The following is a 13,177-nucleotide window of genomic DNA, read 5'->3' as shown; positions in this document are numbered from 1 at the left end:
CGACTAATGGGCATGGTAAGGTCAGCACACTCATAGGTGTCTGGTGACTCCTTTAAGAGCCTGTGAAGAGTGGGACTGCAGCAGAGAGCAGCAGTCCTGCTCAGAGATGACTGAGGCACCAGTGTAAAATGAGAATAAAGTAAAAGCTTCCTTATGAAATGTCATGCCTACTCCAGAGGCACTTAATAAAAACAGATCCAGAGGAGATTACAGGTGGGTGGAGCTTCAGTTAGGTTCGAATTCCAGTCTAAAAGGTGTGTACACACGGTAAGATTTTCTCTTACGATTTTGACTATATAGTCAAAATTCTAAGGAAAGTTAGTGCAGATCTCAAGGTGAAAGTCACCTTGCGGTCCCGTGAGGTCAGTATCGCAAACCTAGATAGACTGTGCAGGTAAGTCAATTTCGACTCTCTCGTAGAAAAGATAGTCAAAATTGACACTTCGCTAAAATCGTACAAAGCCAGCATCGCAAGCACAGTCATCTATACTTGCGATACCGTCCTAGTCCCCATCGCATAGTGAGAATGGGGGTTTAGCCCGAATCTCACCATGTGTACACACCTTAACAATGTCCCCAAAATTGGATGCTAAAGGGATCCTTAACTATGCCAGATTTTCTCAATGCATTACACAAATGTGAAAGTACTGAACAGAAACAAAAGCAGTTTTTAATTTAGCTTATTTATTATGTTAAGCAGTATAGTTTAACCACTTACCTGGCATGGTCGCATCAGATGCGGCCATGCCTGCAAGTGCTTTATCTGACTTGGTTGCATAGGATGCGACCAGTCAGATAAACAGTGTTAGCAGTGGCAGGGAAGGGAAACTTCCCTCCGCTGCTGCTGTCAGAGGGACAGGAAGGTCCCTCTGCCTCCCCACACTCTCCCCTACAGATTGCCATGCTGCCGATCAGTCAGCACGGCAGGACACCCCCCTCCAGCAGTTGCAGACAATGGGGGTCATTCCGAGTTGATCGCTCGCTAGCAGTTTTTAGCAGCCGTGCAACCACTATGCCGTCGCCCACTGGGGACTGTATTTTAGCTTAGCATAAGTGCGAACGCATGTGCAGCCGAGCTCTGCAAAAACAGTTTGTGCAGTTTCTGAGTAACTCTGAACCTACTTAGCGCTTGCGATCGCTTCAGCCTATCCGTGTCCGGATTTGATGTTATACACCCGCCCAGCGAACGCCCAGCCACGCCTGCGTTTTTTCAGACACACCTGCATTTCTGCAAACACTCCCTGAAAACAGTCAGTTGATACCCAGAAACGCCCGCTTCCTGTCAATCTTCTTGCGGCCGTCAGTGCGAAGGAAAACTTTGCTAGAACCTGAGCACAACCACAAAGAGCTTTGTACCCGTACATCGCGCGTGCGCATTGCGGGCCATACACATGCGCAGAAATGCAGTTTTTTTACCTGATCGCTGCACTGCGAAAATCGGCAGCGAGCGATCAACTCTGAATGACCCCCAATAGCAGCCGCTGGGGAGTGTAAATTAACTCCCCCAAACACCCCCTGTATACCTGGAGGCGATCCCGGCTTTCAAAATGAAAGCTGCGATGTTCCCGATCGATGTTTGAAAAAGTGATTTATTTTTATTTATTTTTTAATAAAAAAAAAATTAAATAAATATTTCCCCCACCCCCGAATAAGATCATTTTGAATAGGGTTAAATTTATGTTCATCTAATTCACTCATAAAAAACCCAGACAATTTCGGAGCGGTTTTTGGAAAAATAAATAGTCAGTTAAGCAGTTAATATCCTAAACGTCCCACTAATTTTCCTCATGAAGATATTTACTAAATAAAACAAGTGAATATGTTGATAAATCAGTTTTCAGCTTCAGATACAATACATAGAGATTAGCTATTTATTACTTTATATAATGCCAGAATAAACCGAAGCAAGTTCAGGTCTTTACATACTTTTTGGCTTCAGTAAAAATAGGATTTTAATACCTACCAGTAAATCCTTTTCTCTTAGTCCGTAGAGATGCTGGGGACACCATAAGAACCATGGGGTATAGACGAAATCCGCAGGAGACATGGGCACTTTAAGACTTTGAAAGGGGTGTGAACTGGCACCTCCCTCTATGCCCCTCCTCCAGACTCACGTTATAGGAACTGTGCCCAGGGAGACGGACATTTCGAGGAAAGGATTTATTGTTAACTAAAGGTAGGACACATACCAGCTCACACCTCAAACACGCCGTACAACATGGCATTTAACAGAAACTCCAGTCAACAGCATGAACAACGTCAGCAACAGGCTGACCATAATGTAACACAACCTGTGTGTAAACAGAACTAATAACTGCAGATAGAGTCCGCACTGGGACGGGCGCCCAGCATCCTCTACGGACTAAGAGAAAAGGATTTACCGGTAGGTATTAAAATCCTATTTTCTCATACGTCCTAGGAGGATGCTGGACACCATAAGAACCATGGGGTTTATACCAAAGCTCTAGAACGGGCGGGAGAGTGCGGATGACTCTGCAGCACCGATTGACCAAACATGAGGTCCTCATCAGCCAGGGTATCAAACCAAGTAGCTGCTCGGCAGAGTTGTAATGCCGAGACTCCGCGGGCAGCCGCCCAGGATGAGCCCACTTTTCTGGTAGAGTGGGCCTTCACTGATTTCGGTAACGGCAAGCCAGCCGTAAAAGGAGCATGCTGAATCGTATTACAGATCCAGCGTGCAATAGTCTGCTTGGAAGCAGGCGTTCCAATCTTGTTGGCAGCATACAGAATAAACAGAGATTCTGTTTTCCTAAGTTGAGCCGTTCTGGCGACATAAATCTTCAAGGCCCTGACAACATCGACAGATTTTGACTCCGCGAAGGCGTCAGTAGCCACTGGTACCATAATAGGCTGGTTCATGTGGAACGATGAAACCACCATCGGCAGAAATTGTAGACGAGTCCTCAACTCCGCTCTATCTTCATGGAAGATTAAATAAGGACTCTTGTGAGACAAAGCTGCTAACTCAGACACCCGCCTTGCGGATGCTAAGGCCAATAGCATGACCACTTTCCAAGTGAGAAATTTCAACTCAACCTTCTGTAAAGGTTCAAACCAATGTGATTGAAGAAAATGCAACACCACGTTAAGATCCCATGGTGCCACTGGGGGCACAAATGGAGGTTGGATGTGCAAAACTCCTTTCACAAAAGCCTGAACTTCTGGAAAGGAGGCCAATTGTTTTTGAAAGAAAACCGATAAGGTCGAAATTTGTACTTTAAATCGAGCCTAACTTTAGGCCCGCATCCACACCTGCTTGCAGGAAATGGAGAAAACGCCCTAGCTGAAATTCTTCCGTAGGAGCCTTCTTTTCTCCAAATACGGTGATAATGTTTAGACGTTACTCCTTTTCTAGTCTGAAGAAGTGTGGGAATAACTTCACTGGGAATACCCTTTCGGGCTAGGATCCGGCTTTCAACCGCCAAGCCGTCAAACGTAACCGCGGTAAGTCGTGATACACGCATGGCCCCTGCTGGTAACATATCCTCTCGTAGAGGAAGAGGCCAGGGATCTCTTTTGAGTAATTCCTGAAGATCTGGATACCAAGCCCTCCTTGGCCAGTCCGGAGCAATGAGGATCACCTGAACCTTTTTTTTTTCTTATGATCTTTAGCACCTTTGGAATGAGTGGAAGCGGAGGAAACACGTACACCGACTGAAACACCCATGGTGTTACCAGCGCATCCACCGCTATTGCTTGAGTGTCCCTCGACCTGGAACAATATCTCTGAAGTTTCTTGTTTAGGCGAGAAGCCATCATGTCTATTTGAGGAATTCCCCAAAGACTTGTCACTTCTGTGAAGACCTCTTGACGAAGACCCCACTCTCCTGGATGGAGATCGTGTCTGTTGAGGAAGTCTGCTTCCCAGTTGTCCACTCCTGGAATGAAGATTGCTGACAGAGCACTTGTATGTCTTTCCCCCCAGCGGAGAACTTTTGTGGCCTCTGCCATTGCCGCCCTGCTCTTTGTTCCGCCCTGGCGGTTTATGTGTGCTACTGCTATTATATTGTCCGACTGTATTAGGACAGGCCGGCTGCGAAGAAGACGTTCCGCTTGAAGAAGGCCGTTGTAAATGGCCCTTAACTCCAGAACGTTTATGTGTAGACAAACTTCCTGGCTTGACCATTTTCCCTGGAAGGTTTCCCCTTGTGCGACTGTTCCCCAGCCTCGGAGACTCGCATCCGTGTTTACTAGGATTCAGTCCTGGATCCCGAACCTGCGTCCCTCTAGGAGGTGAGAGCTGTGCAGCCACCACAAGAGTGAGATTCTGGTCTTGGGAGGATAGGATTATTTTCCGGTGTATGTGCAGATGGGATCCGGACCACTTGTCCAATAGGTCCCACTGAAACACTCTGGCGTGGAATCTGCCAAACTGTATGGCCTTGTAGGCCGCCACCAACTTCCCCAGCAACTGAGTGGATTGATGAATTGATACTCTCGCTGGTTTCAGAATTTGTTTGACCAAACTCTGAATTTCCAGAGCCCTCTCTTCTGGAAGAAAAACTCTCTGTAATACAGTGTCCAGAATCATTCCCAAAAACAACAGCCGCTTCATCGGATTCAACTGTGACTTCGGCAGATTTAGGAGCCAACCATGTTTTTGCAGAACTGTCAGGGAGAGCGCAATGTCCTGCTCCAGCTTGTCTATGGATCTCGCCTTTATCAGGAGAACGTCCAGGTAAGGGATAATTGTGACTCCTTGCCTGCGGAGGAGAACCATAATTTCCGCCATTACCTTGGTGAAAATCCTCGGAGCCGTGGACAGACCAAACGGCAACGTCTGAAATTGGTAATGACAATCCTGAGTAGCAAACCTCAGGTAAGCCTGATGCGGAGGATATATGGGGATGTGTAAGTAAGCATCCTTTATGTCGACCGACACCATGGAATCCCCTTCCTCAAGACTGGAGATCGCTGCTCTGAGAGATTCCATCTTGAATTTGAATTTTCTTAGGTAAAGATTGAGGGACTTTAGGTTCAGAATTGGTCTGACCGAGCCGTCCAGCTTCGGAACCACAAACAGGCTTGAATAAAAGCCTACCTGTTGTGCCGGGGGAACCCTGAAAATGACTTGATTCAGACACAACTTTTGTATTGCATCACATACTACCTCCCTGTTCGGAAGAGAAGCTGGTAAGGCTGATTTGAAAAAACGTCGAGGGGGGACGTCTTGAAACTCCAGTTTGTAAACCTGGGACACTATTTCTAAAATCCACGGGTCTAGGGCCAAACGAGCCCAGAATTGACTTAAGAGCTTAAGACGTGCCCCCACTGGTGCGGACTCCCGCAGAGGAGCCCCAGCGTCATGCGGTGGATTTGGCAGAAGCTGGGGAGGACTTCTGCTCCTGAGAACTTGCCACGGCCGGAGATCTTTTACCTCTTCCTCTATTAGCAAGGAAGGAATAACCTTGGCCTTTTTTGTATTTATTTGGCCGAAAGGACTGCATCTGCAAGTGGTGAGCTTTCTTTTGTTGTGGAGGAACATAAGGCAAAAATGACGACTTACCTGCAGTAGCCGTAGATACAAACTCAGCGAGACCTTCACCAAACAATACACCACCTTTATACGGTAGAGACTCCATAGCTTTCTTAGAGTCAGCATCAGCATTCCATTGATGAATCCACAATGCTCTCCTAACTGAGACTGCCATGGCATTTGCCCTTGTTCCCAAGAGGCCAATATCTCTTGCCGCTTCCTTTAGGTAGGCTGCAGCGTCCCTGATATAACCAAGCGTTAAAAGGATGGTATCCCTATCTAGGGTATCTATATCAGATGACAAGTTATCTGCCCACTTTTCGACAGCACTACTCACCCACGCAGATGCAATATCTGGTCTGAGTAGTGTACCTGTAGTGACGTAAATGGATTTTAGCGTATTTTCCTGTCTACGATCAGCAGGATCCTTAAGGGCTGCCGTGTCAGCAGACGGTAAAGCCACCTTTTTAAGACAACCGTGATAACGCCTTGTCCACAATGGGGGGGGTGACTCCCACTTTTATCTATCCCCAGATGGGAACGGATACGCCATTTGGATCCTTTTGGGAATCAGAAACTTTTTGTCAGGATTTTCCCACATTTTTTCAAAAAGGGTATTCAGTTCACGAGAGGGAGTAAACGTTACCTCAGGTTTCTTTCCCTTATACATACAGACCCTAGTATCAGGAACAGCAGGGTCCTCAAAGATATGCAACACGTCTTTTATTGCCACAATCATGTACTGAATGCTCTTTGCCAATTTTGGGTCTAATCTGGTATCACTATAGTCGACACTGGAGTCAGTGTCCGTGTCGGTATCTGTGTCTGCTAACTAAGCAAACAAACGTTTATGTGACCCCGAGGGGGTCTGGACCTGTGATAACACATCCTCCACAGATTTTTTCCATACCTGGTTCTGAGACTCAGATTTATCTAATCTCTTATTAATAAGAGCCACATTAGCATTCAAAGCATTCAACACATTTATCCAGTCAGGAGTCGGCGGTGCCGACAGGGTCACCCCCACAGCCGTTTCTGCCCCTAACACAGTCTCCTCCTGGGAAGAGCACTCCACCTCAGACATGCCGACACACCTGTACCGACACCCACAGACACACTGGGCCAAAAGGGGGACAGACCCACAGTAAAGCCTGTCAGAGAAACACAGAGGGAGTTTACCAGCTCACAACCCAGCGCCTGTCCTGGTTCTGAAACCTTAATATATATCGCCTCAGACCCTGCAGCGCTTTATAATAACTTATTTAAGCACCAAGTTTGCTGTGCCCCCCCCCCCTGTTTTGCACCCTGTTACTTGTTATAGCAGTGGTGAGGAAGGACCAGCGTCTCTGCAGCTCTGGAGAGAAAATGGCGCTGATGAGAGCTGTGAGGGCTAAGCTCCACCCCCTTCATGGCGCGCTTCAGCCTGCTATTTTTTAAACTAATAATGCTGGCGGGGGTAAGAAATTAGTACCAAGGCTCTTCAATTTCACTTTGCCAGCCTGAAAAGAGGATTTTTATGCTGCCCTGGGCGCCACCCTCCGCGCCCTGCACCCTGTAGTGCCACTGTGTGTGGGAGCATGGAGCGCAGCGCGATCGCTGTGCGGTACCTCAGAAGCCATCACTGAAGTCTTCTATCTTCTTCTACTCACCCGTCTTCTGACTTCTGGCTCTGCAAGGGGGGTGACGGCAGGCTCTGGGAGTAAACCCCTAGGCGTACCTAGTGTTCCAAACCCTCAGGAGCTAATGGTGTCCTGTAGCCAAGAAGCAGAGCCTTTAAACTCACTAAAAGTAGGTCTGACTTCTCTCCCCTAAGTCCCACGATGCAGGGAGACTGTTGCCAGCAGTGCTCCCTTAACATAAAAAAACCTAACAAAGTCTTTTCCGAGAAACTAAGTAGAGCTCCTCAGTGTGCATCCAGTCTGCCTGGGCACAGATTCTAAACTGGAGTCTGGAGGAGGGGCATAGAGGGAGGAGCCAGTTCCCACCCTTTTCAAAGTCTTAAAGTGCCCATGTCTCCTGCGGATCCAGTCTATACCCCATGGTTCTTATGGTGTCCCCAGCATCCTCTAGGACGTATGAGAAATCCAGTTTTTCCTTATCTTCCCATTAACTTTGTCAATGTACCCCTATGTAAACATTCTTTATTGTATTTTGAGTCAATTATTTTACCATAATTTTGCCAATTTCTTAGAACTGAAAAACCATATTTTTATGACCAATATGTGCATGTCAAGGCTTTAAATAAAAAAATTTTAAAAAGTCAAATGTAAGAGAAACTATATGCTATGCCTCAAAAGTATTCTAGAAAATAAGAATTTACTTACCGATAATTCTATTTCTCGTAGTCCGTAGTGGATGCTGGGAACTCCGTAAGGACCATGGGGAATAGCGGCTCCGCAGGAGACTGGGCACATCTAAAGAAAGCTTTAGGACTATCTGGTGTGCACTGGCTCCTCCCCCTATGACCCTCCTCCAAGCCTCAGTTAGGATACTGTGCCCGGACGAGCGTACACAATAAGGAAGGATTTTGAATCCCGGGTAAGACTCATACCAGCCACACCAATCACACTGTACAACTTGTGATATGAAACCCAGTTAACAGCATGATAACAGAGGAGCCTCTGAATAGATGGCTCACAACAAGAACCCGATTAGTTAACAATAACTATGTACAAGTATTGCAGACAATCCGCACTTGGGATGGGCACCCAGCATCCACTACGGACTACGAGAAATAGAATTATCGGTAAGTAAATTCTTATTTTCTCTGACGTCCTAGTGGATGCTGGGAACTCCGCAAGGACCATGGGGGATTATACCAAAGCTCCCAAACGGGCGGGAGAGTGCGGATGACTCTGCAGCACCGAATGAGAGAACTCCAGGTCCTCCTCAGCCAGGGTATCAAATTCGTAGAATTTTGCAAACGTGTTTGCCCCTGGCCAAGTAGCTGCTCGGCAAAGTTGTAAAGCCGAGACCCCTCGGGCAGCCGCCCAAGATGAGCCCACCGTCCTTGTGGAATGGGCGTTTATTGATTTAGGCTGCGGTAATCCTACCGCAGAATGCGCCAGCCGAATAGTGCTACAAATCCAGCGCGCCATAGACTGCTTAGAAGCAGGAGCACCCAGCTTGTTGGGTGCCATCAGGATAAACAGCGAGTCAGTTTTCCTGACTCCAGCCGTCCTGGAAAAATAAAATTTTCAGGGCCCTGACTACGTCCAGCAACTTGGAATCCTCCAAGTCCCCAGTAGCCGCAGGCACCACAATAGGTTGGTTCAAATGAAAACCTGAGACCACCTTCGGGAGAAACGGAGGACGCGTCCTCAACTCTGCCCTATCCATATAGAAAATCAGATAAGGCCTTTTACATGACAAAGCCGCCAATTCTGACACACGCCTGGCCAAGGCCAACAGCATGACCACTTTCCACGCGAGATACTTTAGCTCCATGGTTTTAAGTGGCTCAACCAATGCGACTTTAGGAAATCCAACACCACGTTGAGATCCAAAAAGTGCCACAGGAGGCACAAAAGGAGGCTGAATATGTAGTACTCCTTTAACCAAAGTCTGAACTTCAGGCAGTGAAGCCAGTTCTTTCTGGAAGAAAATCGACAGAGCCGAAATCTGGACCTTGATGGACCCCAATTTGAGGCCCAAACGTCACCCCTGCTTGCAGGAAGTGCAGGAATCGACATAGTTGAAATTCCTCCGTCGGGGCCTTCATGGCCTCCCACCAAGCAACAAGTTTTCGCCAAACGCGGCGATAATGTCTTGCGGTGACATCCTTCCTGGCTATGATCAGGGTAGGGATGACTTCCTTCGGAATACCCTTTTCCTTTAGGATCCGGTGTTCTACCGCCATGTCGTCAAACGCAGCCGCGGTAAGTCTTGGAACAGACAGGGTCCCTGCTGCAGCCGGTCTTGTCTGAGCGGCAGAGGCCAAGGGTCCTCTGCCAGCATCTCTTGAAGTTCCGGGTACCAAGCTCTTCATGGCCAATCCGGAACCCCGAGTATGGTTTTCACTCCTCGCCTTCTTATTATTCTCAGTACCTTGGGTATGAGAGGTAGAGGAGGAGACACATAAACCGACTGGTACACCCACGGTGTCACTAGAGCGTCCCCAGCGATCGCCTGAGGGTCCCTTGACCTGGCGCAATATCTTTTCAACTTCTTGTTGAGGCGGGACGCCATCATGTCCACCCGTGGTCATTCCCAACGGTTTACCCGCATTTGGAAAACTTCTGGATGAAGTCCCCATTCTCCTGGGTGTAGGACGCCCATCGGAGAATCCTTGTGGCTTCTGCCATCGCCATCCTGCTTCTTGTGCCGCCCTGTCTGTTTACATGGGCGACCGCCGTGATGTCGTCTGATTGGATCAGTACCGGCTGGTTCTGAAGCAGGGGCCTTGCTTGGCTTAGGGCATTGTAAATGGCCCTTAGCTGCAGAATATTTATGTGAAGCGAAATCTCCTTGGAAATTTCTTCCCTGTGTGACTGCACCCCAGCCCCGAAGGCTGGCATCCGTGGTCACCAGGACCCAGTCCTGTATTCCGAATCTGCGGCCCTCTAGTAGATGAGCCCTCTGCAGCGACACCCTGTTTCTTGCTGACAGGGTTATCCGCTGTTGTATCTGTAGATGGGACCCGGACCATTAGTCCCACAGGTCCCACTGGAACGTCCTTGCGTGGAGTCTTCCAAATGGAATTATGCTTCATACGAAGCTACCATTTTTCCCAGGACTCGTGTGCATTGATGTACCGACACCTGTCCTGGTTTTAGGATGTCTCTGACTAGAGATGACAACTCCTCGGCTTTTTCCACTGGAAGAAACACTCTTTTCTGGTCTGCGTTCAGAAACATTCCCAGGAACAGAAGACGTGCCGTCGGGACCAGCTGTGACTTTGGAATATTGAGAATCCAGTCGTGCTGTTGTAGCACTTCCCGAGAGAGTGCTACCCCCACTACCAACTGTTCTTTGGACCTCGCCTTTATCAGGAGATCGTCCAAGTACGGGATAATAAAAACTTCCTTCTTGCGAAGGAGTATCATCACTTCGGCCATTACCTAGGTAAAGACCTTCGGTGCCGTGGACAACTCCAACGGCCGCGTCTGGAACGGATAGTGACAGTCCTGTACCACATATCTGAGGTACTCCTGGTGAGGGGGGTAAATGGGGACATGCAGGTACGCATCCTTGATGTCCAGGGAGACCCTGTAATCCCCCTCGTCCAGGCTCGTAATAACCGCCCTGAGCGATTCCATCTTGAACTTGAATCTTCTGATATAAAAGTTCAAGTATTTTAATTTCAAGATGGGTCTCACCGAACCGTTGCGGTACCACAACCACTGTGGAATAGTAACCCCTTCCTTGCTGAAGGAGGGGCACCTTGACAATCACTTGTTGTGATTATAGTGTTGAATATCCACCAACACCGTCTCCCTGGCAGAGGGAGGTGCCGGTAAGGCAGATTTTAGGAAACGGCGGGGGGAAGAACGTCTCGAACTCCAGCCTGTACCCCTGAGATACTACTTGAAGGACCCAGGGATCCATGTGAGAGAGCCCACTGTCCGCTGAAATATCTGAGACGGGCCCCCACCGTACCCGGGTCCGCCTGAGCAGCCCCAGCACCATGCTGTGGACCTACCAGACGCAGGGAGGACTTCTGCTCTTGGGAACTAGCTGTGTGTTGCAGCTTTTTCCTCTACCTTTGCCTCTCGGTAGAAAGGATGAGCCTCTAGCCCTCTTGCTTTTCTGGGGCCGAAAGGACTGTACTTGATGATACGGTGCTTTCTTTTGTTGTGGGGTAGCCTGTGGCAAAAAAATCAATTTCCCAGCAGTAGCTGTGGAAACGAGGTCTGAAAAACTATCCCCAAACAGTTTACCCCCTTATAGGGCAACTTCCATGTGCCGATTCGAGTCGGCATCGCCTGACCATTGCCGAGTCCATAACCCCCGTCTGGCGGCAATGGACCTAGCGCTTATTTTTGATGCCAGCCGGCAAATATCCCTCTGTGCATCACGCATGTATAAGACCACGTCTTTTATATGCTCTATTTTCAGCAAAATATTGTCCCTATCCATAGTTATTTTCCGACAGGGAATCTGACCACGCAGCGGGAGCACTGCACATCCATGCCGAAGCAACGGCTGGTCGCAATATAATGCCCTAGTGTGTGACCATATCTTATAGGGTAACCTCCTGCTTTCTATCAGCAGGTTCCTTCAGGGCAGCCGTACCCGGAGACGGTAGTGCCACCTTTTCTGATAAGCGTGTAAGCGCTGTATCTACCCTATGGGGTGCTTCCCCGCGTGACCTATCCTCTGGCGGGAAAGGGTACGCTGCCAATAACCGTTGTAGAAATTATCAATTTCTTACCGGGGAAAGACCACTCTTCCTCACACACCTCATTTAATTTCTCAGATGCAGGAAAAACTACTAATAGTTTTCTCTCACCAAACACAATACCCTTTTATGTGGTACCTGGGGTATAATCATAAATGTGTAATACATTTTTCATTGCCTCAATCCTGTAACGGGTGGACCTATTTGGAGGGTACACCAGTCTCATCGATGTCGACACTGGAGTCAGTATCCGTGTCGACATCTGTGTCTGTTATCTGAGGTAGCGGGCGATTTTAGAGCCCTCCATGACATTTGAGACGCTGGAACAGGCACAAGCTGAGTAGCCGGCTGTTCCGCGTCGTCGACCTTTTATGTAAGGAGTTGACACTTTCACGTAATCCTTCCATAAGTTCAACCACACCGGTGTCGACCCCGCAGGGGGTGACAACATATTTACAGGCATTCGCTCCGCCTCCACCTCATTATCCTCCACATACCTGTCGACACAGCCGTACCGACACAGCACACACACAGGGAATGCTCTGATAGAGGACAGGACCCCACAAAGCCCTTTGGGGAGACAGAGGGAGAGTATGCCAGCACACACCAGGGCGCTATATATCACAGGGATAGCACCTATAAAAAAGTGTTTTCCCTTATAGCTGCATATATATTGTATACTGCGCCTAAATTGTGCCCCCCCCTCTCTTTTTAACCCTTTGTGTAGTGTATTAACTGCAGGGGAGAGCCAGGGAGCTTCCCTCCAACGGAGCTGTGAGGGAAAAATGGCGCCAGTGTGCTGAAGGAGATAGCTCCGCCCCTTTTTCGTGGACTTTTCTCCCGCATTTTTATGGATTCTGGCAGGGGTTAATGTACATCCATATAGCCCTGGGGGTTATATGTGATGTATTTTTGCCAGCCAAGGTGTTAATATTGCTGCTCAGGGCGCCCCCCCCCAGCGCCCTGCACCCATCAGTGACCGCAGTGTGAGGTGTGCATGAGGAGCAATGGCGCACAGCTGCAGTGCTGTGCGCTACCTTGATGAAGACTGATGTCTTCTGCCGCCGATTTTCCGGACCTCTTCTTGCTTCTGGCTCTGTAAGGGAGCCGGCGGCGCGGCTCTGGGACCGGACTCCGAGGCTGGGCCTGTGTTCGATCCCTCTGGAGCTAATGGTGTCCAGTAGCCTAATAAGCCCAAGCTGGCTGCAAGCAGGCAGGTTCGCTTCTTCTCCCCTTAGTCCCTCGATGCAGTGAGCCTGTTGCCAGCAGGTCTCACTGAAAATAAAAAACCTAAAACTAAACTTTTATCTAAGAAGCTCAGGAGAGCCCCCTAGATTGCA

General features: G+C 48.6%; 1 protein-coding gene across 1 annotated transcript in view; it reads right to left on the bottom strand.

Annotated features, from left to right (window-relative positions):
• Positions 1–13,177, bottom strand: part of LOC135070575 (protein HIRA) — a 131,153-nt gene that overhangs the window by 101,721 nt on the left and 16,255 nt on the right. The window lies entirely within an intron of this gene.

Source organism: Pseudophryne corroboree, chromosome 1 (genome assembly GCF_028390025.1).
Source record: "Pseudophryne corroboree isolate aPseCor3 chromosome 1, aPseCor3.hap2, whole genome shotgun sequence".
In the NCBI taxonomy this organism is placed as follows: domain Eukaryota; kingdom Metazoa; phylum Chordata; class Amphibia; order Anura; family Myobatrachidae; genus Pseudophryne; species Pseudophryne corroboree.
This window is presented reverse-complemented; position numbering and strand designations above follow the sequence as displayed.